Here is a 25,406-nt window from a genome sequence, read left to right on the forward strand (position 1 = left end):
ACTCAAAGGGAATGTGATGGGAAATTTTCCTCATATTTGATGGTGTGATGAATACTGCCTGAAGAAAGCAGCTGGGCAGGATTTTAATGTAGGTGCAATGTTGCAAGACCACTGTGCACTTTGTATCTTTGTATCTCAGGAAATATTTATTCAAGATTTTCCCTTGGAAGAAGTAGAGAGTTGCCAGCACTAATGATTTATGATTAATTTATTAATCTTGCACTCTTGTAATGTGTGTCTTTGCTAGAATGGAGTGGAAATGGAAGTGGAAAGCAATTTCTCTTGTTCACTGTCTTTCTATCAACATGAATCACGAGTATTGCAGCAATCATGAAAGACCTGCAAAGTAAATCACAAATATTGATAATGTTGTGTAGACCACAAATTAGCATTAGGACCTCATCTCAGCATTTTTCATTTCATGCTTTTCTTACCCTAGTTATGCAATCCCAACGCAAATAGAACAATGAAAAACCAGATAGATTTCCAAGACACAGCAACATGGCTTGAAAACAATCCGATCTTAATCCCATCATTTGTACATTGGTTAAAAATAATTGCAAACCAATGAAAAAAATGGGAAAATGTGTAGTCTCGTTTAACATTGACACTTTCAATACGGTTGATAATTAACCCACGGTTAGCGTAGAGGGTGGCACAGTTAGTGTAGGTGGGTGATGAACCATCAATAACTCCAGAAGACTGAAGTTGTACGAACTGAGACTGAAGTTGTACGAACTGATAGACTTTTATTAGCTTTAGAACAAAAGAACATACATACTGCTCGACTCTTCTGCACTGGGCAGGAAACAGTAGAACATTCTGGACCCTGTAGGAGGAGCCAATGGGTGTGACCAAACAAACATATGCATGCAGTGGTTTACCACAGTGGGCAGCACAGTTAGCGTAACAGCGCAATGCTTTTACAGCACCGGCAATCGGACCGGGGAATTTAAATCTAATGGTGTCTATAAGGAGTTTGTACGTTCTCACCATCTGGGTGGGTTTCATCCGGCTGTTCCAATTTCCTACCACCCTTCAAAAATTACGGAGGTTGTAGGTTAATTGGGTGTAATTGCACAGCAAGGGCTGAAAGGTTCTGTTATCATGCTGTATGTCTACATTTAGATTTAAGAATATGTTTGGTGGGTGGTGTTAATCTTTTGAACTCTGGCCATTTTTAACCTTTTATGATATATATACTCCAGACTGGGTCTATGGTAAACTACAGTATGAACACCAGTACAAACCAGCTGATGGTTGGGTATAAAAACAGTCTCTGAAAACCAGGACGCAAAGTATATGTGCTTGTTGATGGTCCTTGAAAACCAGGACACAGAGTCCAAAGGGTTAAAAGGGAATCAGGAATCTCGTGGTGCAGAGGGGGTTAGGGTACTAATGTAGGTGTTTATATTCTGTAGATTAGCACCTCTGGCAGGTGTAAAGTAGGAGTCAGGTAATCTCCTCTTTAAAAAAAGGTTAATTGCCTGGCCAAACAAAGTCCGAATGCCTCTGTTTCAATGTTGCAGAATTCAGTCAAACTTCTGCCCGAACTTGAGTCATGTCGTTCCTCATTTCACTGTGCTTCTGCCTTGTTGATTTAATAATTCCCTGTAATTTGGTTAATTAAGGTTCATACTCTGAGAAATATTTTTGCAATTTCCTATGAACGTTTGTGGCTTTCAGATCTCCCTCTCAGACCCTCAGGCTTGGATTAAGACACTGATGGGAGAGTTCAGAGTCCTGTCCCAGTTAAGTCTTTTCTTAACAAACATGCTTAGAAGTTAACCCTTACCACACAGAGTCTTTTCGATTTGATTTAAAGTTTAGGGCAAATAAGAAGGAACATAGAAAGCATTAATATCCATCTAGATATTTTTAAAGCTTTATACTTTTTCTTCTATAAGAATAATAAAACTGCAGATCACTACAGTTCTGTTATTTAGTTTGTGCCAATCAGGTGACCATACAATTGGAATGAATAAAGCACATTCCATAACATGCCAATAGTCAATTTAAGATAACTCACCACGCAGAAATTGTCAATTTCACACTTAACTGCATTTAAATTATTTTCTTTATTTTTACTTTTAACCTTATATTTTGAAGTTATATTTTAATATTCTTTCATTTTCTTCATTTCAAAATGCAGGAATACATTGAGAACCCAACCTGCTCTATTTTCCTCTGTCTACCCAATCCTCTGCTTCTTTTCCTCAGCTTCTTCCAAGACCCGCACTTGTAAAAATAAAGTCTACTTCACAATCCAAAGTTGTCCTCCCTTTCAGAAAATCTTCTTTCTTTGCCTGACTGGCTCAGAGCCGCTGGAGTTTCTTTCTCTTCGACTTTTAAGCACACAGGAATGGGAGCAGGCCATTTAGCCTTTCACATCTGGTCCAACATACAGCTGGATCTCAGCCAATTTCAAACTCAACTCTATTTACCCATTTCACTGGACAACAAGGATTTTGCTTACTGAACACTTTTAGATGTATTTTATGGACTTTGGACTGCTGATCACGAAAGTCACCTTAATGTTTTCCTATCACATACTGTTGTTTTTAGATCTAACATATTTTTTTGTGATTTCCTGTTATATTTTAAGTCCACAAAGCAAGCTGTTTTGGTCAGTCCAAGGATGCCTGGGCATGCACTCAGTCCAGGTCCTATGCAAATGTTATCTTAGGCCTGGGCATGCTTGGAAGGCATTTAAAGTTGTTGTGAGAATTTTATTGGCAACTACAGAGCACCAAACTACATCCAGCTGATTGACAATGTGCTTCAAGCATCCAAAACCATGAAGGGCAACATGAAATTGAAAATTCATCTTCTTCATTCGCAATTGGACGTCTTCCCTGCTGATCCTGGTGCAATCAATGACAAACATAGTGAAAGGTTTCACCAGGACATTGTGACCATGGTAATGAGGTATCAGGACAACTGGAATCCATCTAAGCATGCCTGTCTATTGTTGGACACTGACATAAGAGGAATCAGATGCTGAGTACAAATGAAAATTAGTGGCAAAACATTTTTTAGGTCATTTAAACTAATGCAATGTTTCACTATCATAATGTGATTAAACATGCTAACTTCAATAACTTCATTTAATGTTCTCCAATTTCCTACATGATACATAATATCTGAAATTATCTGAAGCTGTCTATCATATTCCCCTATTTTTTTAGGAAGCAAACCTTTTGAACAAAATTGTTGTCTAATATATTGTTCCCTATATAACTAACATAAATCTATTAACTTAAGTCTCAAAGCTACAAATGTCAGAATATCCAATGGCATTTAGAAAGAGTTCCACTCCCTTTTATGCAAATTTTAAGGGGTTCTCCCATCACACACATGCAAGTCCACTCATTGTGTATTGCTTCAATCACCATTTTAAACATGTTTATTAAATTAACCCTCAGTCTTCAATACACACCCGCTTCATTTAGACTATAGACCATAAGATCATAAGGCATAGAAGCAAAAAAGGCTATTCATTCCATCAAGTCCACCCCATGAGCTGATCCACACAGCCCCACTACCCAGCTTTCTCCCCTTAACCTTTGATTCACTGGCCTATCAGGAACCTATCAATTGCTGCCTTAAATACATCCAATGTGCCAGCCTCCACAATCGCATGTGGCAGCAAATTCCACAGTTTACCATCCTCTGGCTAAAGAAATTCTTTTGTATCTCTGTTCTAAGCAGATGCCCTTCAATCATAAAGTTGTATCCTCTTGCCCTAGACTGTCTCACCATGGGAAACAACCTTTCTACATCTACTCTGTCCATGCCTTTCAATATTTGAAATATTTCAATAAGATTCCTCTCATTCTCCTAAATTCCAAAGAGTACAGGCCAAGAGCTGTCAAACGCTCCTCATATTATCCTTGTGAACCTCCTCTGAGCCTTCTCCAACATCAGCTCATCCTTTCCTAAATGAAGAGCCTAAAACTGTTCACAAACTCCAAGCGAGATCTCACCAGTATCTTATAAAGCCATAACATCCCTGCCCTTGTATTCTATTCCTCTTGAAATGAATGCCAGCAATACCTTTGTCTACTTCTCCACCAACGCCACATGCAAGCTTACCTTCAGGCTATGCTGCAGGAGAACCCCCAGGTTCAATTTTCAATTTTCTCGGTATTTAGAAAATATTCTTCCCATTTATTTCTTCCATCATAGTACATGATCGTACACTTTCTGACATTGTATTTAATTTGCCACTTCTCTGCCCATTCCACTAATCTGTCCAAGTCCTTTTGTAGTCTCTCTGTTTCCTCAAAACTAACAGCTCCTAAAACCTACCTTCATAGCATTTGGAAACATGGCCACAAAACCATTAATTCCATAATGTAAATCATTAATATACAAGATAAAATGTAGCAGCCCCAACACCAACCCCTGTGGAACAAACTAGCAAATGGCAGCCAACCAAAATATGATCCTTGTATTCTGACTCTCTGCTTCCTGCCAATCAACCAATGCTCTTCTCACACAAGTATGTTTCCTGTTACACCATGGGCTTTTATCTTGTTAAGCAGCACCTTGTCAAAGGCCTGGTGAAAATCCAAATACATAACATCCACTGCATCTCCTTTATCTAGCTGGCTTGTCACATCTTCAAAGAATTCAAATAGATTTTTCAAGCAAGATTTTATTTTAAGGAAACCATACTAGCTTTGGCCTATCTTGTCATGTGCCTCCAACTACTCCATACCTTCATCCTTGACAACCGACTCCAACAATTTCCCATTCTCGGTTATCAGGCTAATTGGTCCATAATTTCCTTTCTGCTGTCTCCCTCCCTTCTTGAATAGTGGGTGATAGTTGCAATTTTCCAGTCCTCTGGGACCCTGCCAGAATCTAATGATTCCTGAAAGATTATTATCAATGCCTCCACAATCTCTACTGCTACTTCTTTCAGAACACTTGGATGCAATCCATCTGGTACAGGAGACTTGTCTATTCAGCTTTCTGAACACCTTCTCCCTTGAAATAGTAACTGCACCCACTTCCCTTCCCTGATACCCTTCGTCATCTGACACACTGATTTAGTTTCTTTGTCATATCCTTGTCTTGCATTATTATTTCTCCAGTGTCATTTTCTAGTGGTTCTATATCTACTCTCACCTTTCTTTTACTCTTTACATATTGAAGAAGCTTTTTATATCTTCTTTGATATTATTGGCTTGCCTGGTTTAATACTGAGTTTGGCCTATCTCAGCTCCTGCCCCAATCACATCCATCCTTTAACCTTTCCTCTCTTTATAAATTTTAATTTACTTCCTACAAGTTTTTTAAAACTTCCCGATCCTCTATCTTGCCACTAAATTTGCTTTCTTGCCCTCTCTTTTGCTTTTACATTTGTCCATTTGAATATTTCCTTATTTTGGTATGTATTTGTCCTGCACCCTCCTCATTTCTCACTGAAACTCCAGCAAAATTGTTTTTTCTGCCATCTTCCTTACTAGTGCTGGCCTTCCATTCTACTTTAGCCAGTTCCTCTTTCATGCTGCTATAATTCCCTTTATTCCACTGAAACATTGGCACATCTGACTTTATCTTATCCTTGTTTTAATGCAATCATATTGTGACCCCTGCCCCCTAATGGTTCTATGCTCTCTAACCACCTCTGATGTATAACACAACACTCAATCCAGTACAGCCAATCCCCTAGTGGGCTCATCAACAAGCTGCTCTAAAAGGCCATATCATAGGGATTCTACAAATTCTCTTACAATCCAGTCCCAATCTGGCTTTTCAAATCTACAGTACTTAAATGTTAAAATCCTCCACGATTACCATAATAATGCCTTTTCTGTTTGCTTTTGTGATTTGTTGTCCACATCTCACTTACTGTATGGAGGTCTGTATATAGTTGCCAACAGTGTCTTTTTACTCTTGCCATTTCTTAACTCAACCCACAATAATTCTATAATTTCTGATCCTGTCACCTTTTTATTCCTTACCAACCATGCAACCCCCCAATTTTCTGCCTAACCTTTCGAGATACTGTGGACATTCAGCTCCTGCCCCAATCACATCCATCCTTTAGCCATGACTCCATGAAAGCCACAACATCCAACCTGCCGATTTCTAGCTGTATGACATGGTCATCCACTCTAGTTCTTCTGCTGTATGCATTTAAATACAAAACCTTTAGCCCTGTATTTGTTACTTATTTGGGCTGCTGCATTGCAATTCAACCCAATGGCTGCAATTTTGCCTTATTTGCCTGTCCTTCCACACAAATTCCCTAGCTGCTGTCCTTACTTGTGTGCCACTGACTCTTCCTCTTCACTTTGGATCGCACCCTGCTGCAAATCTAGTTTATTACACCTCCCAACAACAGCATTAGCAAATCTCCCCTCGAGTTCAGGCGCCACTTGTGCAGGTCACCCCTTCCTCAATAAAGGTTCAATGATCTCATGCCCCTGCACCATCTCTTCAGCCACTTATTTGTCTGCGTTATCTTTCTGTTCTGACCTTCCCTAGCTCATGGCACCAGGAGTAAAGCCCAAGTTAAACAAAGCCCTGTGCTCACTTGAAACTGATCTCTATTTTGTCGGGTTCCAAAGTGGCGTTCCTTTAATTAGTGGATTTACTTTTCACCTTCTGATACTACATATAGCTCTCACTCCAAGCTATTCATTCTTAATAGTTTATGGCCCTAGTGGAGAGGAAAAATCTGTTTGACCTTGGTAACTGAATACAATTTGTTAGAAAAGTAACAATAGCTCTTCTCAAGCATTTCTAAAATGCAAGAATTTTAAAAATATTTTAAATACAATAGTCTAAATAAATACTTTTTTGATAGATTGTTGGAGCACAGGCTTTGGGACAGATTTGACTGTTAAAATAACAAGTGGCTAATAGACCCTAATTAAGCACAAATTGAACAGTTACCTTGAGCAGGCCAATCCACACAGTTAAGCATGAAAATCCGAAAGTTGCTGTACAGGGTACTTTTTTTAACCTATTTAAATGTATTAAATATTATTAAATGTTGGTGCTGCGCAAAAGAAGGTGTAAGGTTCAACTTCTGTCCGATGGTCTACAGGTCACCCTTGGACAAGGTGTAATACCTGTTTAGCCTCCCAATCAGACAAATTATTTTTAAACAAGCAAATTCTACAAATTGGAATTTATGGTTGTAAATCTAAAAACGGTGGGCAGATGAATGTCCAAGCATTGTTTCAGCAATCCGTTGACAGCTGCTTGCTGAGAAAAAGCCCATGGCAAGCACATACACAAGGGCAGCTAGAAATGCAGGTGGTCAAAATCCAGACCATGACTTCTAGGCAGTTACCCAGAGTTTTCAGTTTTATGTGTCCCATAAATGCTGGGGTGGTGGTGGTGGGAGTGGTGGTGGGGTGATCATTTGGAACAGTGGATGAGATAAATACTAGGCAAAAGTACCTTTGATTTCACAGCTACTCTCCCACATCCAGAATTTTAAAACTTTTCAGTTTGCTTCAGGTCCTTCTCTTTTTTTCTGTTTTGCCTGTTCATCCGTACATTTGTGTATATAATCCCATCTTCTCATTTACTGACCAACTTTCCACTGCGGCTTAGAGATTCTTTTCTCATCCCATGATTTCTCATTTTCCCTTAGAGCACAGAACGATGGGCCAAATAGCTTCCTTCTTTATGTAATTGGAGATTTAGAGATGCCAGAAGATTTATTAAGAGTAGCAGCTCTTACTGTTCAATTTCAACAGTAGTTTACAATCTTATGAATGACAATTTCTCTACATCCAAATCCAGAGAGATTTTTTTTTAAATATTTCATTTAATTTTTTCCATACATGTAATTAATAAACAATTAATATAAAACAATAAGAATTTAAATTTAAGAGTTTTAATCATTACATGATGGTTATAACCCCTCCCATTCTCTCCCATACCCTCCCCATCCCAAAAGGATATAGAAATATAGAGTAAAAAAAGGAAAAAGAAAAATAGCTCCATGGTTTGCTCGGAGGATCGCTTCCCAACACACAGGACTCCAGCAAGGTTTATATGATCAATTTTGGGAAGAAGATTGACATAGGTCTCAAGAGACTGGAAGAACACCACTACATATTTATGCCTAAAATTTGCACATACGGGCTCTAAATTTGCAAAAATAGACCATATTTATTTCTTAAATTGTATGTGATTCTCTCCAAGGGAATACATCTTTAAATTTCTGCATTCCATCTTCCCATACCCAAGTGTGAATCTGTTTCCAGCTCACTGCAATAAACTTCCTTGCCACTGCTAATGCTATTTTAACAAATTTCATTTGGTATATTGATAGTTTCAACTTGAGTCTTGTTCATTCCAGATTTTCCAATAGAAATAAATCTGGGTTTTGTATAAATACCTGTAACTTGATCTAAAAAAATTCCCTAAGTCCACCCAAAAGATCTTTATCTTGGAACATGACCAAGTTGAATGCAAGAAAGTTCCTGTCTCCTCACCATATCTAAAACATTGATCTGATAAATCTGATTTCATTCTATTCCAGCTTTGTGGTGTCAAATATAGCTGATATAAAAGATTATATTGAACTAATCTATACCTTACATTCATCACATCTTTGCTCATCAATTGTAATATTAAAATCCAGCTCCCACCTCTGCCTAGATTTATGGACTCCATGTTTAGGAATTCCAGTTTGTAATAGGAAAAGATACATTGAAGAAGTAAATTTCTTCGTATTTCCCCTCCTAATATGTCTTCACCTTACTACAAGTGACAATGCCTAACTTTTCCCTCAAATATCCTCTCAAGTGAAAATAACAAAAAAGAGTAATATTAGTTCTTCCATATGTATTCCTTAGTTGTTCAAATGACATCAATTGGCATTGTTCATAACAATCTTCAATATTTTTAATGTCTTTATGAAATCAAGTATTTAAAAATTGATTATGCTTTGAAAAAAGTCAAAATCATTTTGAATCAGAGGTATCTTGGGCAATGTACTTCCTTTTATTCCAATTTCATCATTTATCTTATTCTAAACAGTAATCAAGTCTTTCAAGAATTGTGTTTCTTTCACACCAATCATTAATTTTGAATCCTATTTGTATATAAATTCCTCTGCTAACCTCTCTCCTATTTTACCTAATTCTATTTAATCCATGCCAATTTTTCTACTCCTTCAAAAAAGTGAGAAATCTCATTTGAGCTGCTTGATAATAATTCTTAGTTTGGATATCGTAAGCCTCCAAATTCATATTTCCACTTTAATCTTCCATAGAAAACTCTTGACATTCTACCTTTCCAAATAAATGTCCTTACATATTTAATTAATTCTTGATTTTTTTAAAAATGAGCTAACAATATAGGTAAAGTTTAAAAAAGATATTGTATTCTTGGGACTATATTTATTTTAACATAGTTAACTCTTCCTATTAACATTATAGGTAAAATCATCCATTTTATTCAAATCTTTGAACTTTTTGAGTGATGACAAATAATTCAATTTATATAATTTTAAAAAATTATTATATACATAAATCCCTAAATATTTAATCCCATCTTATGGCCATTTAAATTAAGTATTTCTTTGTCAATGACTACAATCTTCTGCTTTTTTCTGTTCTGTAATGTATTATATTGAAGATTTTTATTAATTAGTTGCCTATATTTATCTTTGGGACTTCTCCTTTGAAGATCTTTTTCCAAAGCCATTATTTATATTTCTAATTGATCTCTCTCCTTTCTTTGAGAAGTAAAACATAATTTACCCTCCCAAGTATGCTTTCAACGCTCCTTGCTCTCCCACTGGCAGCACCACCATTTTTTTTTACGTCCAGCTTCAAGAACATTTTTTCCTTCCCCCAAATATCTATCAAGCTCTTGAACTTTGCTGTACTGCCTTAACTGTAACCATAAACTACCCTGGACCACCAAAAGATCCAGCAGCATGACTGAAATGTCACTTTTTCTTCTTGCATTAACTACAAACATGAATATTTATTTACCTATCCTTTTTTATTAATTATATTTTTTCTCCAGCTTAACATGTTGTGGTAATTAAATTCATTCTATTATAACTCATTTATCTTCCATACCTGTTTGGCTGCAGCAGGAATGAATTTCAATACATCTGTACATTGTACTTACATGTATGACAAGAAACACATCTCATCTCAATTCAAGAACTAGCAATGAAGGTAAAATATTATACCCTAGACCACACATGTCAAACTCTGGCCTGCGGGCCAAATTTTCCCCGTGATATAATTATGTTTGGCCCGCAAGATCATTTCAAAAATGTATTAGAGGTGGCCCGCTGGCCGCCGCGCCAGTATAGCGCATGCACAGTAATACAACAAATCCCAGAATGCATTGGCGTCAGCCCGCTAATCGCCCCCACCTCCTCTGTTTACGTTGCAGGGTCTCACTGTGGACTCTGGTTTTGGGGCCTGGCCGGTGTCAGGGGAAGCCAAAGCTGCTTCCCAGCGCCCGGAACCGGAGGCCTCGGGCCTGACCTCGCCAGGACCGTTGCCCACTCCCCCTCCCTGCCACAGGCCGACCCGCGACTCACGGTGATGGGGCCGCTGATCCCCCGAGATGCCGCCCTGCAGCAAGAGCTGATGCCCCTGCATTGTCGTTGTCCAACCCGATCGCCCGCAAACCCCGCCCTCCCGCACACAGGCCTGAGTAAGGATTATGAACTTCAGGATAAAACGATCTTCCAATAGTTTCATGTCACAGTGATAAATATATTCTTGGTTAAAAATGGTCCTGCACCTGGATACAAGCTCATTAGGCATAAAACTTGAAAAGTGTGTAAATCAAAGGATATCTGTACCAATGGAAAAAGGGCACGGCAAATAACCCTGCTAGAGTTCATGCCCACAATCAGTCACCCATTTGATTGTTTCAGGAATCATGTTATTCTCCCACATTCTCAATAGCCCTCAGATTTTACTATTCGACAGCACACTAGCAACATTTGACAAATCCTCTATAGAGAAATATTATTTATTGAATATTTTATTTCTCATTTGTTAATGCTTCTGGAAAGAGTTTATCCAAAACTATTATTAAACAATTATTTTAATAAGAAAAAGTTTAACATTACATATGTTGAAAGAAGAGAAAACATGCAGATGTTGTTGAAAATTTTCAATAAATATTTAGTTCGGCCCTCGACTTAGTCCAAGTTTTTAATTTTGGCCCTCCATGAATTTGAGTTTGACACCCCTGCCCTAGACCATTATTTACATCTGTATGTATTCATTCCTCACAAACAGTTTCCAATATAAACCTACCTACCTTAAAATTGAATAACCTGTAAAAGTGAAGAATATCTAGGAAGTACAATAATAATTCTGATACTGGTATCCCATTGTTTTACTTGAGTGATTTTAAGTGGCTTTAAAGAGTTCATGCTAAATAGTTGGAACCTCATAAGATGCAAGATAAGAAAGCATTTTTAGTTAAAATTTTTCGAGAATAATTCTTGCTGTAGAACTTTTTTCTCCAGAGGACCATGTTACAATAAATTTTTTTCATCATAAATTATCTTATTGCCTGACACAGGCATGCATTTCAAATCCCCGTCAGTGGGCCCATTCTAAAATTGGGCCAGCTGCATCACCAAAGTTAACGGTGTTGTTGAACCATATTTTGAGGATGATAATGAATTTCAGAGATCTCCATTTTCTGGCACCATCAGTGCTAAATTAGCCAACCTCTGCAGAATCTAGGTGCTACAATTTATTCAGTGTTCATGCCTTGCAGGTTGGAGATACAGTCTTTACAGTGGCTCATAACTGAGGAATAGCAAGCTGAACAATGTCCTGTGTTACTTACTCAGACAGCAGCAATAGAAATTACTCAAGACAAAACTATATTTAAAATAATTTAAAATTTTAATTACCAATAATAACACCTTTTCTAACTTGTTTAAACTTATCTAAACGTAACCCCCAACTATGCATAAATATACTCATGTAAATGTGATTATGTGTGTGTGTGGCATATCCCAAACCATTACAGCTCGGGCACAATTCTGGAACATCACTTCAAAGTTCAGTCTCAGAAATTCAGTGTTGACATGTAGGCTTTAAATTGATGCAAAGAAGTAGTTATGAAGTAGTTGGGAGAGACTGGGTGAAAAGATGGCTGTAAAGTCACAAAATCCTCGTTGGGATGCTTCCAGCAAAATGACCTTTCAGACGAATGGTAGTCAAAATTCCTCTTTTCATGGCATAGGGGAAACAAAGTGAGTGACTTTCACAAAACTTCTAGAACCCTTTAGTGACCTTCACAATGGTCACGATCTAAACGCAGTATTTCTTCTGTTTCAAGAACCCAAGTACAGGTCAGTTCAAGTGACCTATTCTTTCAGCCACAGCCTATTCCTTTCAGAAGACTAGGCCACAATGGGATTTAACAAGTCTCTTTCCTCTGGCCGTACGATACCATTTCAGCAGATTACATCAGAAAGAGCTGTTGCTCCTGTGCTACATCCTTAAAATGGTCCCTGATCACACAGTGTATTGTTTCTTTAATCTGTTGGTCACATGGTCTCTGTACCTGTCTTCCAGAATCTTCAGACCTGGTGAATGGAATGCACACTGTCCCTAGCTTGTAAGCCCATAGTCAGTTTCCAAAGCTTGCAGGGTTTGCAGCTTGAATTGTTTTCTTAAGCTCCCTCACACTTGCATCCCAGTAACTTGGTTGTTCAGTGCCCCGGAATAGGAATGGGGGTTTGGCTTTTCACACAAGACCACTCCTAACTGGGACTCTGAAAACTTTTACATTTGCAAGGGTTGAACCCCGGCCTTTGGTTTGTTCTACCTTTAATAGGAAGTGCCTGCAATGCAATTGCTCGTTTCACATTGGCCAGATCTCCACGCTGGCGACCGCAGATGCCGGGGATTGTACTAGGGGTCAAGGCCAGCAATTCTCAGAGTGAGACGACGTCATCTGACGCTGGCGTTGAGCAGATTTCACTTTCATACTTGCCACTTTAAAGGCAGATTGGCGTTCGATTCCTGGGATCACTGGCAAGTGTGAAAGGGGTTTTCAAGTGACAGTCCCACTCAAATGAAAATGAACTTAGAGCATGTAATACCTGGAAGTAGGCTGTCAGTCTAAAGCCAGATGAAGCACCTCCAAGACAAAAACAAATTATGTCATTTTTTAGCTGAGAATTTTTAATGCAAAATCTACTATTGCTTTATAGATGCAACTTAATTCTGGTGTGGGGTGTAGATACCTTGAGAGAAGCAAACCAGAGGTACACTTTTAAACATGACAAATGCATTACCACATATCAAGAGATAAAATTTGAAGTTTATTCCTCATATTGAATATTATATTCTGTAACAAATATGATCCTTTAATCCCAAGATAAATTTTTAAAGATACACAGCATTGCAACAAGCCTTTCCAGCCCATAAGCAGGCGCCACCCAAATATACCAATGAACCTACAAACCCTAAAAGCTTTTGAATGGTGGGAGGAAACCGGAGCACTCGGAAGAAATCCATGCAGACTCGATGTTGGGCACTATCAGTTGCCCCAATCAATAATTACAAAGACAAAGACTTGAGGGGAATGATAGGCTTTATTGCACAAAAGACTTGAGCTAGCCCAGATCCAAAGTAGGGAAGTGCAGGGAAGGGAAAGCTGGCCCGACCTTTATGGCCTGGGTCCCAGGGGAGGAGTCCAGGTAAGAATGTCATCAGGGCGTGGGCCAGCCCGAGCCAATTAGCATATACAATCCATACCATTACACTCGACAAAAGCATTCAAACTCCTTGCAGACAATGCCAGATTCGAACACTGATCATTGAGATTGCTATTGCACTAACAGCACTTACTGTGTAAGAGGATTATCTGGACAAACGTCAACATCATTTGTTAATTTATTCTGAATCACTCATCTCCCGTCAGTGTTTATTCTCCATATGCACTTTTACTTTTGGGTAAATATAACTTTTATATTAAATATAGGAACATAGGAAGTAGGAACAGGAGTAGGCCAAAAATGGCCCATCGAGCCTGCTCCGCCATTCAATACGATCATGACTGATCTAATTTATAACCTAACTCCACCTACCTGCCTTCTCCCCATATCCCCTAATTCCTCTATCATGTAAAAATTTATCTAACCGAATTTTAAATATGTTTAATGAGGCAGCCTCAACCACTTCCCTGGTTAGAGAATTCCAATCATTCACTACTCTCTGGGAAAATCTATTTTTCCTAATCTCTGTCCTAAATCTACTCCCCCGAATCTTGAGACTGTGTCCTCTCGTTTTAGTTTGCCCGGCCAGCTCAAAAAACCTTCCTACATCTATCCTATCCATACCCTTCATAATCCTATATGTTTCTATAAGATCTCCTCTCATTCTTCTGAACCTTGTGTATTTTGGAACTAATTCACATCTATTTTTGAAGTTTTAAAATATTCACCAATTTTTTTTGCTTTCTTTCTTTCAAAGTAATTTATCATCCCCTCACAAGCATCCTAGGTTATGACAGCACCAGGAAGAAAGAAAGAGAGAGAGAGAATTTCTGAGCACCATGCTGGACAAATGAACCTTAAATGTTTGAGTTCTTCTGATACAGCATTCCAGATTCAACTGAGTGATTCCAGAACGTAGCTATTGCTTTTATTTTATCAGTCCTACCATTTGTTCAGATGCAGGCAATTATTCTATTACACCCATTTACACCTCCATTTGTTCTATCAGATTTCCTCTACTAGTCTTTCACCCTCACTCCTTTTGTCATTTAAGCCCCCTTGCTTTCCTCTAGAACATATAGCTTTGTCCTTATTTCTTCTTTCCCCTCCCCCCCCCCCCCCACCCCCACCATGCCATTATACTCATTTAGAATTTAGCAGTTTTAAAAAGTAAGTTCTGATAAAATCCAAGTTGCCAAATCTCCTAATTTCTTCCAATACTTCCTGTTTTCTGTAAGGGTAAAGGTAGGGTGAACAGATGACTGAGTAAATGTAAAGGGAATGAAGAGAGAAAATAATATTTATTCAGAATGAGTACCTATTGAAAGAAAGGAGAGTTGAGAATTGGCAAAAGAGGATGAAGAAAGAAAATAAATTAATCTAAAGCATTGATATTATGATGCCACTGGCAGAATACAAGCAAGATTTCTCCTCTTTAAACTGGATATTCAACAAAAAGGTCTCTGCATCTTCTCCAAATCCACTCTGAGCCACTTCTCTGATTTAAATGCAAAGCAACATTCTGGCACCATTTCTGCACTCCCAATGAGTCTGGCTGAGAAAAGTCAAATAGATTATCAAGGCAACATAATGCCAGGCAAAGGCATTAACGGGTTAGGTTTTGTCACAGTGATGAAGGGTTAGGGAGAATAGTTGGCTTTCTCCATCAATATAAATTTTCCTGTAAATTCCCCATGGTTTAGTGCTGGACAACCACCAGGTTGTCCCAGCAAGGAGTAGTTAGGAGAAAAATAAGGCAGGTGTCCTGCTTTCTTGCTGTTACTGATATTTACAGCCATTTGATGCAGAATGGTGTTAGTCCTGGTGTGGGTGGCAGGACAACATCAACAACATGCACTATACATGCGATTGCACTACAGTCACAGCGTCTGCAGACTTTCCTGTTAAACTGCATACATCTCACAATCTCGGTTTTCCATTCATTCTGCTCAATTGTGGAAGAAATTCACTTGTTCTGTAGGGAATTATCAGATGCTGCTAAATACTTAAATATCAAGGTGAAGAATCTTGTGCAATATGTTTAACATCTTTCAATATTCAAATAAATAAATACCTTAGTAAATCTTAGTAAATTTCACTACTGCAGCGATGGTGTGCCACCTTCAGGAAATATACTGTATCACATTCAATGATCCAATTGTATCAAATATGAGGGCAACTTACAATGGATGGAAGTGATACAAAGGCTTAAATAAAATCTTCTCTATTTGCTCCAATGCAACTGTAACTGAAAGAATGTTACAGACACATGCACCAATACACTGACAACTTCATTCTGAAGAATTAGAAATTTTCTTGTACAATAAAAATTAAAAGAAGCAGGTTAGATGTCTGCACCTCAGGCTACCCATCTTGACTGCAACTCAGTCTTATTTAGGAATATAGTGGGTTTCTCTATTCTTGTGGAAGGAGCTTTGATAAAGGATAAGAGATAACTGTTTCTCTTTGTATAGATGCTGCCTCATCCATTGAGTATTTCCAGCATTTCCTATTTGCATTATTCTACATCTAACCCTATAATTACGCTTCAAGGAGTAGTGTTACATAGATACCATCTACTTTGTTGTATTTTCCACAACCAAATGCCTGGCCTGGGTGGAGTGTGTAGAAGTCATTTCAATATGGACCTAATTGGCATTATGGTTAAGCTATGAAAACATGGTGCAGGCTATTTTCAGGCAGGTAGAACATGTGCTATACATCAAAACCAAATTTGTAAGTTCTCTGTAAATTCTGAAGGTTTCCTGATCATGTCGGAGGATCAGATCTGCAGCTCGGACTGTTGATGGTTTCAACTGTACTCGGTGCTGCTGAGGGGGCTGTGGGAGCACTGGAGGCAGATCCACGGACACTCGGTGATTCTGAGGAAACTTTCTTTTGCTTCTCTTTCTCTGTCTTACGACAAACTAAAGTAAATTCCATGTAATATTGCATTGTTTTTATTACATGTCAATAAAGGAATCTTGAAGTTCTTGAAATGCCATTTTCAAGACTTGGCAAGTCAGCTCCTGGCTTTGACCATCATGTCACTTCTACAAATCTCAAGTGCACATGCTATTGTCTGGACACACTGCCAACTGTTCAACCAAATAAAGTGGAGAATATTGTTAAGAGCTCAGAGGACCCCAAAACCCAGCAGCAATAGAAATTCACCAAGACAAATGGTTACTTAAACAAAAGTTGCTTTTAATTTTCTTTAAACATAAAAACAGGATCAAACTTTAACTTATTATTATTAACAATCTAACTTACCCTTCTAATTCTAAGCTCGTTTATGTAATGTGTATATGTTCAGGAAAGTTCTTTGCTTTAATAGTCCAGTCATTCACTTCTCCAAGTTCACAGGAATCAGGCAATTCTTATACTGTGCACAGAATTTAACATTTATGAATGTTCACCAGGCTCTGGTGCTTAAAGGTAAATGGTTACTGCTCAGGAAAGTTCTTGTTGATTTCAGAGAGCTATTTGTTTCTCGCTTGATACACACAAACTGATTTCCTCCAGTCACTTACTTCAGTGTCTTGCCAAAGAAACTTGCCCCATCATGGGTTTTCCAAATGATACCCTCTTCTTCCAGGTCACCACAGAGTTCCTCTAGTTTCCCTTATTTCAGGAGAAATACTCTAGCCAGCCATTTCCTCTTGTAAGGACTATAAGGGTTTTTCAACAGGCTAAACTCAGAACTCACAATCTGACTTCAAATTGGGGTCTTTCAATAAGCCTTCCAGCATGCCATGTTGCAGCCTCAAAAGTTACTGCAGAACTGACTGCTCTCTCTCTCTCTGCTTCTAAAAACTAAACATCCTCCCAAGGCTCTAAACCCAATCCTTGAAAGATCTCATCATCAGCACTTGAGCCCAGACTTTTCATTTGTACTTGCTTTTGAAATTCCTTCCAAAGCAGTTCCATTGTCTTTGCAAAAATCACTGGTGCCTGAATGTCTGGCTTCACCAAAGCTTTTGCATTTAAATGAGATGTGTTTTATCACTTGGTTTGTGAAGTGACCTACACTGAACCCCCACAATCTCTTTGAAAGACATATTTATAATATATAACCCAAAACAATATTCAGTGAGACACTCTCTCATGAAGGACAATGTAGCACATAAATAGAGGCAAGAGTGGCAACCAAGCAGGCAGTGGTGGAAGAACGCAAAAGAAAATGGAGAACAATCACTCATTTTAACAGTTCATAGCTCTTGTAATAATGTCCCAAAGAGGCTTGCAGAGCATTTCAGTAAATCAGTAATCTATTCTCCAAATGATCATTGAGATTGCTGGGTCATCAGTTTGGGAAGCCCAACCCTGCCAATGGTGACAGCATTCATCTGTGGTCATTCTGCCCTGGCATTTGCCCTGATATTTGTATGTCTGCCATGGTTGAACAGCTGGCAATATGTTGCATCAATGAGAGGCTGGCAAAAGTGACATGAACCAGTGAATATTAGATATCAATGTATTAAGAGACAGGTGTGATGCATTAACCAGTCCTCGAGGCTATTTTCAGGCTGGTAGAGCACGGCATATGAAAATGCGCTATGGATCTAGACCAAATTGGTGAGATCTCTGTAAATTCTTGAAACACTGCTGCCAGGAATTTGGCAAGTCAGTTCCTGGCTTTGACCATCAAATGTATTTGCCCTCATCATCTTTGGAGAGCTTAAAGGCTTTCAGACTCTTGCAATTGGAGCTATCCTCTCCTCTTTACTCTTACACCGCATGAAAAAAACCTAGTAGCCTGCCTCTCCCATGTAAATGAGCAAAGCAATCATTTGATTTTGTGAAGAAATTTGATAAAATGCCAACTTAACCCAAGTAACTTGAGCTGCTCTGGGATTTTGCTCAAGTACTGTCCATGTGAACACAACATTCCCAGAGATGCTGTCAGCATTCTGCCTTTGTTCAGTTGTTTCCTCATGGATTTCACTGTGAGAGCAGAAATTTGGACAAGTGCCTGGAAATTGCATCACATTATGTACCTGTTGTTTTTTTTTTAAATCCAGAATAAACTTATTTAATCCAGAGTAAGGTTACCCTAATGGCAATGAAATAGAGGCCAGTTGAAATTGGAGAAAGCAATCTTCACAAACTATTCACATTTAGGTGAATGATATTTTTAAGGCATTGAGAGATTTTATCAATCATAAAATGTCCATTACTGTTCTAATTAGATAGGATGCAGTTCCGGGAATCCCGGGATTCAGTACAGTGGAAAGACAACTTGGAGCTTGTTTTATAATAAATTTAAATGATCTTCAATGTACAGATGGCTAAAGATTTTCCTAAAGGTGAATGCCATGTTTTATTTAGGCATACACCACAGTAACAGGCCCTTTTGGCCTATGAGCCCATGCCATCTAAACACATCCAATTATCCCCACCACACCTTTTTGAAGGGTTGGACAAAACCAGAGGAAACCTATGCAGGTACAGGGAGAACATACAAGCTCCTTACAGACGGCTCGGGATTCAGACCGCAGCTGATACTGCAGTAGTGTTGTGCTAACTTCGCTGCCCCTAGATAATGCACACAATACATTTATTTACAAGGAGAATAAACTGCCAAACTTTTCTTCAGGCCAGCACTGCTTGAAGAGAATAATCCATGGAGATAGGAGGCATCCTACATCCCTGAATCTTGGCACCAACTCCCAATTCTACAGCTGCTGAGTGTTGCTGCAACAAGAGCCATATCTGCACCAGAATCATTACGAAAAATTCCACTTAACCCCTGAAAATGAGATTCTTATGTCTGCACATCCTGTGTGAATGTCCTGGAGTATCTGCATCCGCTGAAAATTGACTTCATTACTGTGTACTTCACTGATACACAATCTGGCAATCCAAAGAGATTCCAGTGCCTGACGAAGCCCCCAAAGACTAAAGGATGTGAAGCACAACAGGTTAAAGATTAGGAAGCAGAATGACTGCACAGAGAAGCTCCAACAAAACGCCATCAGCTTAGTTTCCTAACATAGACAAGGAGGGAGACTCTCTGAGGTAAAGATTTTTTTAAACGAGGCGTCAGCAGTCCAGACATTACCCCTTTCCATCCTCCAGCTTTTAGTGCCAATGGTATTCACCAGCTGAGAGAGGCCAGATGACACAGTGATCCTTCATATAGTCCTTTACAGGCCCACCTGCATTGATGATAATACGTCAATGAATGAATTCCTAATCCAATTAATGACTTGTATATCTGTTTCTGGCACACCCTGATGCATCTTGCAAAGACATGAAATTGATTTCTGCTATGTTCTAATGAACATGGATTATCACTCCTGGCAGAGACAGGTGCTACCTAGAGCCAGGTTCTTTTCATGCTGGCTCCTCTTCCCTCTGGATTTCTCACCTGGCATTTAATTCACTGATGACAAGCCTCATCTCTTTCATGAACTCAGAGGGTCTCCCCTACATGACAAAGGCCATGCATTACTCATGTTCAGTGCCAGAAAGCCCATGATTTTAAGGCCTGGCATCTTTCTTTGGTTGGTAACTGACTAACTGAAAGTGCATTCAGTTGAGCATGGTATAATTGGGAATTGTGCAAGACTTTTCTCAGCCTACATTTTTGGGTCTAAGTAAATCTAAAGTTGCAAGATGGGTTTGGACACAGTTATGCTATATAAAAAAAATCATTTATAAATTTTCTCAGAGAAAGCAAATAAATGTTTGCATTGTAAAAGTGCGCGTTTAGAGCATCAAAAAAGTTAAAATCCAACTTCTAGACTTCTATATTTATATTTCATGCTGAATAAAAAACAATAGTCAGATGCTGCATCCAATACTGTTCTCATCAAGAACCATTCATCAGAGAGATATTGCCTAGAACCACTCAGAAAACAATCTTGTGAAGAATCATTCATCAGATTGTAATCTTTGAGAACTGTTCAAGTCCTTTTCAGAATGTTTTGACCCAGTGGTTCTCAACCTTTTTCTTTCCAATCACATCCCATTTTAAGTAATCCCTATGCCACAGGTGCTCTGTGATTAGTAAGGGATTGCTTAAGGTGGCATGTGGGTGAAAAGAAAGTTTGAAAACCACTGTTTTAATCGTACTTAATTGACTCGTTATGTGCATGGTTTCATAACTCCAAAGGAAATTGGTCAATGACAATTTTTCTCAAGCAAAATATTACAGTAACAATTGGATCTAGAGTAGTGATTCTCAACCTTCCCTTCCCACTCACATACCATCTTAAGCAATCACAAAGCAGTGATGGTATAGGGATTACTTAAAGTGGTATGTGAGTGGAAAGATAAAGGTCAAGAACCACTGACCTAAACTAAGAACATATGGCACTTATTAATGCAAAACTGCATAGAAAGGTTCTTCATTTTAAAATATTCTTTATAAATGTTATTACAATTATATTTTTAAAATCATTTAAAATAATCCAAATTAAAAATTGTCAAACAGTTTAAAAGTATTTAAAAGGGTTCAAAGTATTGTGTTTACAGAATACTAGCTTAAAGTGTTTAAGTTTTTTTAGTTTTTATCTTCCATATTTTTTTTCAACATCTGAGAAGCCTTCTGAAGTATTCAGATCATTTTAAGTATTTGACAATCTTTGAAAGTTTGAGCCATGGCAAAGAATGTGGTTTTGATGGAAAAGCAAGACTAGATTCACTTTTTGTTGTTGGCAGGGCTTGTTTCATCCTTTTTACATGGTTCCTGTAAGTTGGAAGTTTGTTCTGACATGCAAGGTTCTGCCACCAAAAATTCTTCCCGCAAATTCCAGGAATAACTGCTGCCAGGTTTGGATAGTTTTCAGAGATCACTGCTGAGTGTACGTGGCTTGCCGTTGACCACAACTGCTGGCACATTTAATACTTTAGCTCAGAGAAGCATTCCAATGTGCTTAAATGTCTGCCACATTAAAATATGATGATTGACCAAAATAAGAAATCATATGTTCATCTGCACATCTAAATTCATCTTTGAAAGTCAGATTTCTAGCCAAAAGTAACAAAATTAATTTTTGCAAATATTCTAGAGTACAAATAAATATTCAAATATCTTAAGTGATTTAATAGAGGTCTTCAAGATTATAAGAGGCATAGATAAAGTGGACAGCCAGAGCTTTTTTCCAGGTGAGAGATGTACATCTGTATAAAGTGCGGGGAGGAAAGTTTAGGGGAGACATCAGGTGAACTTTCCAAACAGAATGTGCCTGGAATGTGTTGCCAGAGGTCATGTTAGAGGTTGGTTCAATAGGGTCATTTCAAAGACTCTTAGGCACCTGGACGAAAGGAAAGTAAGGTCATGAGGTAGGGAAGGTTTAGATTTTTTTTAATGTACGTTTATGGAAGTCAGCACAACCTTGTGGGCCAAAGGGCCTGTTCTGAGCTATAATGTTCTATGCTTGATACTCATTGTTCCAATAGTGGCACAAAGACCAGTGAACTATTAACTACAGTCATTTTACCTAAACATATTCCACAATTGCAACCTTTCACTCTACACCCATAAATAACTTATTCAGAATGTAGAAAATTTCTTCTGTTAAATTTAATAGCGTAATTAATTGTTTAAACCCATCAAATTCAAAAGAAAGATAACAAAACAATACAAATTACTTTCATCATTCATTTCTAACCTCATGTGTCAAACATTCAACCTTCACACGAACCAATTCCATATTTTCTCTCTTATGATAATTAATTTGCTTTTTTACTACTTGAGGATCTTGCAAAAATACTTCAGAGAAGCAGCAACAATATAAAAAAAAGAGACATTTTGTATGTCCTCGGTTGATGTTATTATATTTCTCTCATTAACAAATTCACCAGGAGTAGCAATCTCTTGGTCACAGACTAGCCCAGTTATACTTTTGAATATTCATTCCCTTAGTCAAGCTCTTAACTCAGCTCAACAACATTTATGTTTGGTTTGCTCAAGTGAAGCAGAAATGTTTCAATAGGCTGCAACTTGACCTTATTCACTTAATATCCTCCCAACTTAGCAACCAGTACATCTTGTTCAGGAATTATTTTCTAATTAAGCCATGAGCCTTCAAGCTCATATGCTCCAAGGATCTTGTTTGCTTTAGAAAAGGATCATTGTGCATTGCAGTTCACTTTCATCTTTGCTAGTCACTTTACTAAGTTGGCTTTTGCCACCTTGGCTTTTCAAACTGGATCAATGTACAGTAAAACCCCAGCATCCAGCACCTGTGGGGATTGGTAAATCCCAGTTAAGTGTATTTCCTGGTTGCTTGAGACTTACTCTTACGACGCCTAACTAATACACCTGCATTAAGAATAAACAGCTTAAAAGATAAAATTACTATTCTGTACTTACACTGAACAAACTTCACTTGCATGAATATATAAACCTAAAGCACTTTATTTTCAGTCACATTCTTTGAAACATTTAACCATCGCTACAGCTGCAGTTCCTCCTCCTCCACCACAGAGACACCAAGAAGATGAATAACATTATAGATAATTAACACCCCCTCCTCCAGGTTTACAGATAAAGCCTATGACTGGGGCGACTCTTACCAAGTAGGGATAAGGATACACTTTAAGAGAGTCACCCCAATGGTGAGTGGCATCAACCAGCTCTTCATCCTGGGCAGGCCATTGCTGTTTCACACAACTTAACTTAAACTTTAGTTAACAAATTCATAAGTTTTGCTACTGTATTTATTCCAACTCCTTTATTGAAATACCTGTACCAGTTATCCAAAGGCATCAGGTTCTCCAAGAAAATGTCAAGTCGCACAGGCATTGACAGAATGACTGCATTATTGACTTATATGAGCAAAGCCATGACCAAGGTCCACTGCTGGCTGAATATTTGCTCCCATCTTTACCAAAGGTTTATGTGTTACTTCAGAGAACATTTACTTCTACAATTTAAAACATACGAATTTTTTTTTTACCAATTGTTATTATTATTAAAGCTTCTAGTTGCTTGAATTCCAGATACCAGGGATTTTACTGTATTTTAGAACATGTAAGATTTTAAATTTCTTTCATTAGTTTCATCAGCAAAGTGCAGAACACCTGAAAACCTCAGTAGTTTCCAAAATGTGACATTCTCAAAAAGACCCTTGCAATTTATTATTTTCAATGAATATAAATGTTAACGTATAGAATGTGAACACAACAAGTTATTCTGCAGGGCTAACTGCCCACAAAGAAAAATGAGTGAACAACAATTAATCTGTTTTAATGCTACTGGCTTAAGGTTACGTTTTGAGCAGAGATGAAGTCTGCCTCAGTTAATTTTATAAATCTTTAACATCCATGTGAATAGATAGATGGAATTTCAAGTTAACCAGTTATCTGAAAGGCAGCCACACAATCAGCACTGAATTCTCTCATTACTACAGCTGAGTTTCATCTTGGGTTACTTATTGGTCTTAGCTCAAGGTCACATTCAGGTTTCTGACCTAAAGGCAACTTAGCTAGCAACTGAGTCAAACTAACATGCAGTTTAATAAACTGGAAGGCAAGCACATATTGAAGCTCAGCTCAATGTCACCTTTTACCTCGGCAATCAGAAACATCAGTGTTCTGTTGTAACTCGGTGACTCTATTACTGTTACCAGAACAAGGAGTTACATCTATTTATTTTCTTTTTATTAGAAAGAGTATTGCTTTTCTGAAGACAGTACAAATTTCCCAAAAGAATAGAACATATGGCATATGAACCATTACAATTGCTCATGTACATCACATGGAATATGAAAAAAAAAGCTATTCCCTTGCCTCCATGGGCAACACATTAGGATCTTATTTTGATTTGTTTGCTTCATTCTCCCAGGTCTCTTTCTGCTCCTGGTTATTAAAGCATTACATTGCAACACTAACAACATTTCTGGGCTTTAAATGGATTCTGATTGTCATTTTCAATCAGACAAGTGGTAGACTCTAGTTAACAAATTAATTAAGCTTTACTACAGTATTTATTCCAACTCTTTTATTGAAATACCTGTAGCAGTTATCCAAAGGCACCAGGTTCGCCAAGAAAACGTCAAATTGCATAGGCATTGACTGTATTATTCACAAAGTATGTTCCGTGTGTTCAGTCTGTGACAGGCTGACAAAAAATCTTTATCATCAGGAATTCTTTTGAACAATGCAAGTTATGCAGATTGTGCACTTCCTTCATTTATTTTCCCTCAGACACTGTTCCTCTCTTTTTGCCTGTACGTGGCAGCTCCTTGGGGAAGATGGTGCCACAAATGTCTGTAGCCTTTCAGCACCTCTTCCAAGTTCCCATTCTTAATATTGGAACCAAGACAATGAGAGTGAAGAGACCTGCACCTTTCAGCGCTCTCTATCTAGCCACAAGCATGCACTTAGTAAGACATAGATGGTGTGAGCAGAAGGCCAAAGTATACGTCATCAGCTAAACAGAAGCACTAAATATTAAATTAGCTGGAATTGTTTTGCATTTTAAAAGTTTCGAATCACTCCAGAACTGTTCAGTTTGTGTTTCTCCTGCAGGGCAAAATAATTCGCACAATAAGTTAACACCTATTAATAACTAGATTGTCTACAGTATATTTGGTAATTCAGGGAATCAAACATTAGAATCAATCCAGTGTACAACCTCAATATACAGTACAAAACAAGTCTGCAAAGAGAATGTAACTGTCAATTAATTAACCAGATCAAGTAGTTGAACTTAATTTTCATGTCCATACTTACATCATTTGTTTGG

The 25,406-nt window shown here is 38.1% G+C and overlaps 1 long non-coding RNA gene across 1 annotated transcript in view; it reads right to left on the bottom strand.

Annotated features, from left to right (window-relative positions):
• Positions 1-25,406, bottom strand: part of LOC138741677 (uncharacterized) — a 222,028-nt gene that overhangs the window by 71,979 nt on the left and 124,643 nt on the right. The gene's annotated exons all lie outside the window — the stretch shown is intronic.

This window comes from Narcine bancroftii, chromosome 8 (genome assembly GCF_036971445.1).
Source record: "Narcine bancroftii isolate sNarBan1 chromosome 8, sNarBan1.hap1, whole genome shotgun sequence".
Taxonomy (NCBI): domain Eukaryota; kingdom Metazoa; phylum Chordata; class Chondrichthyes; order Torpediniformes; family Narcinidae; genus Narcine; species Narcine bancroftii.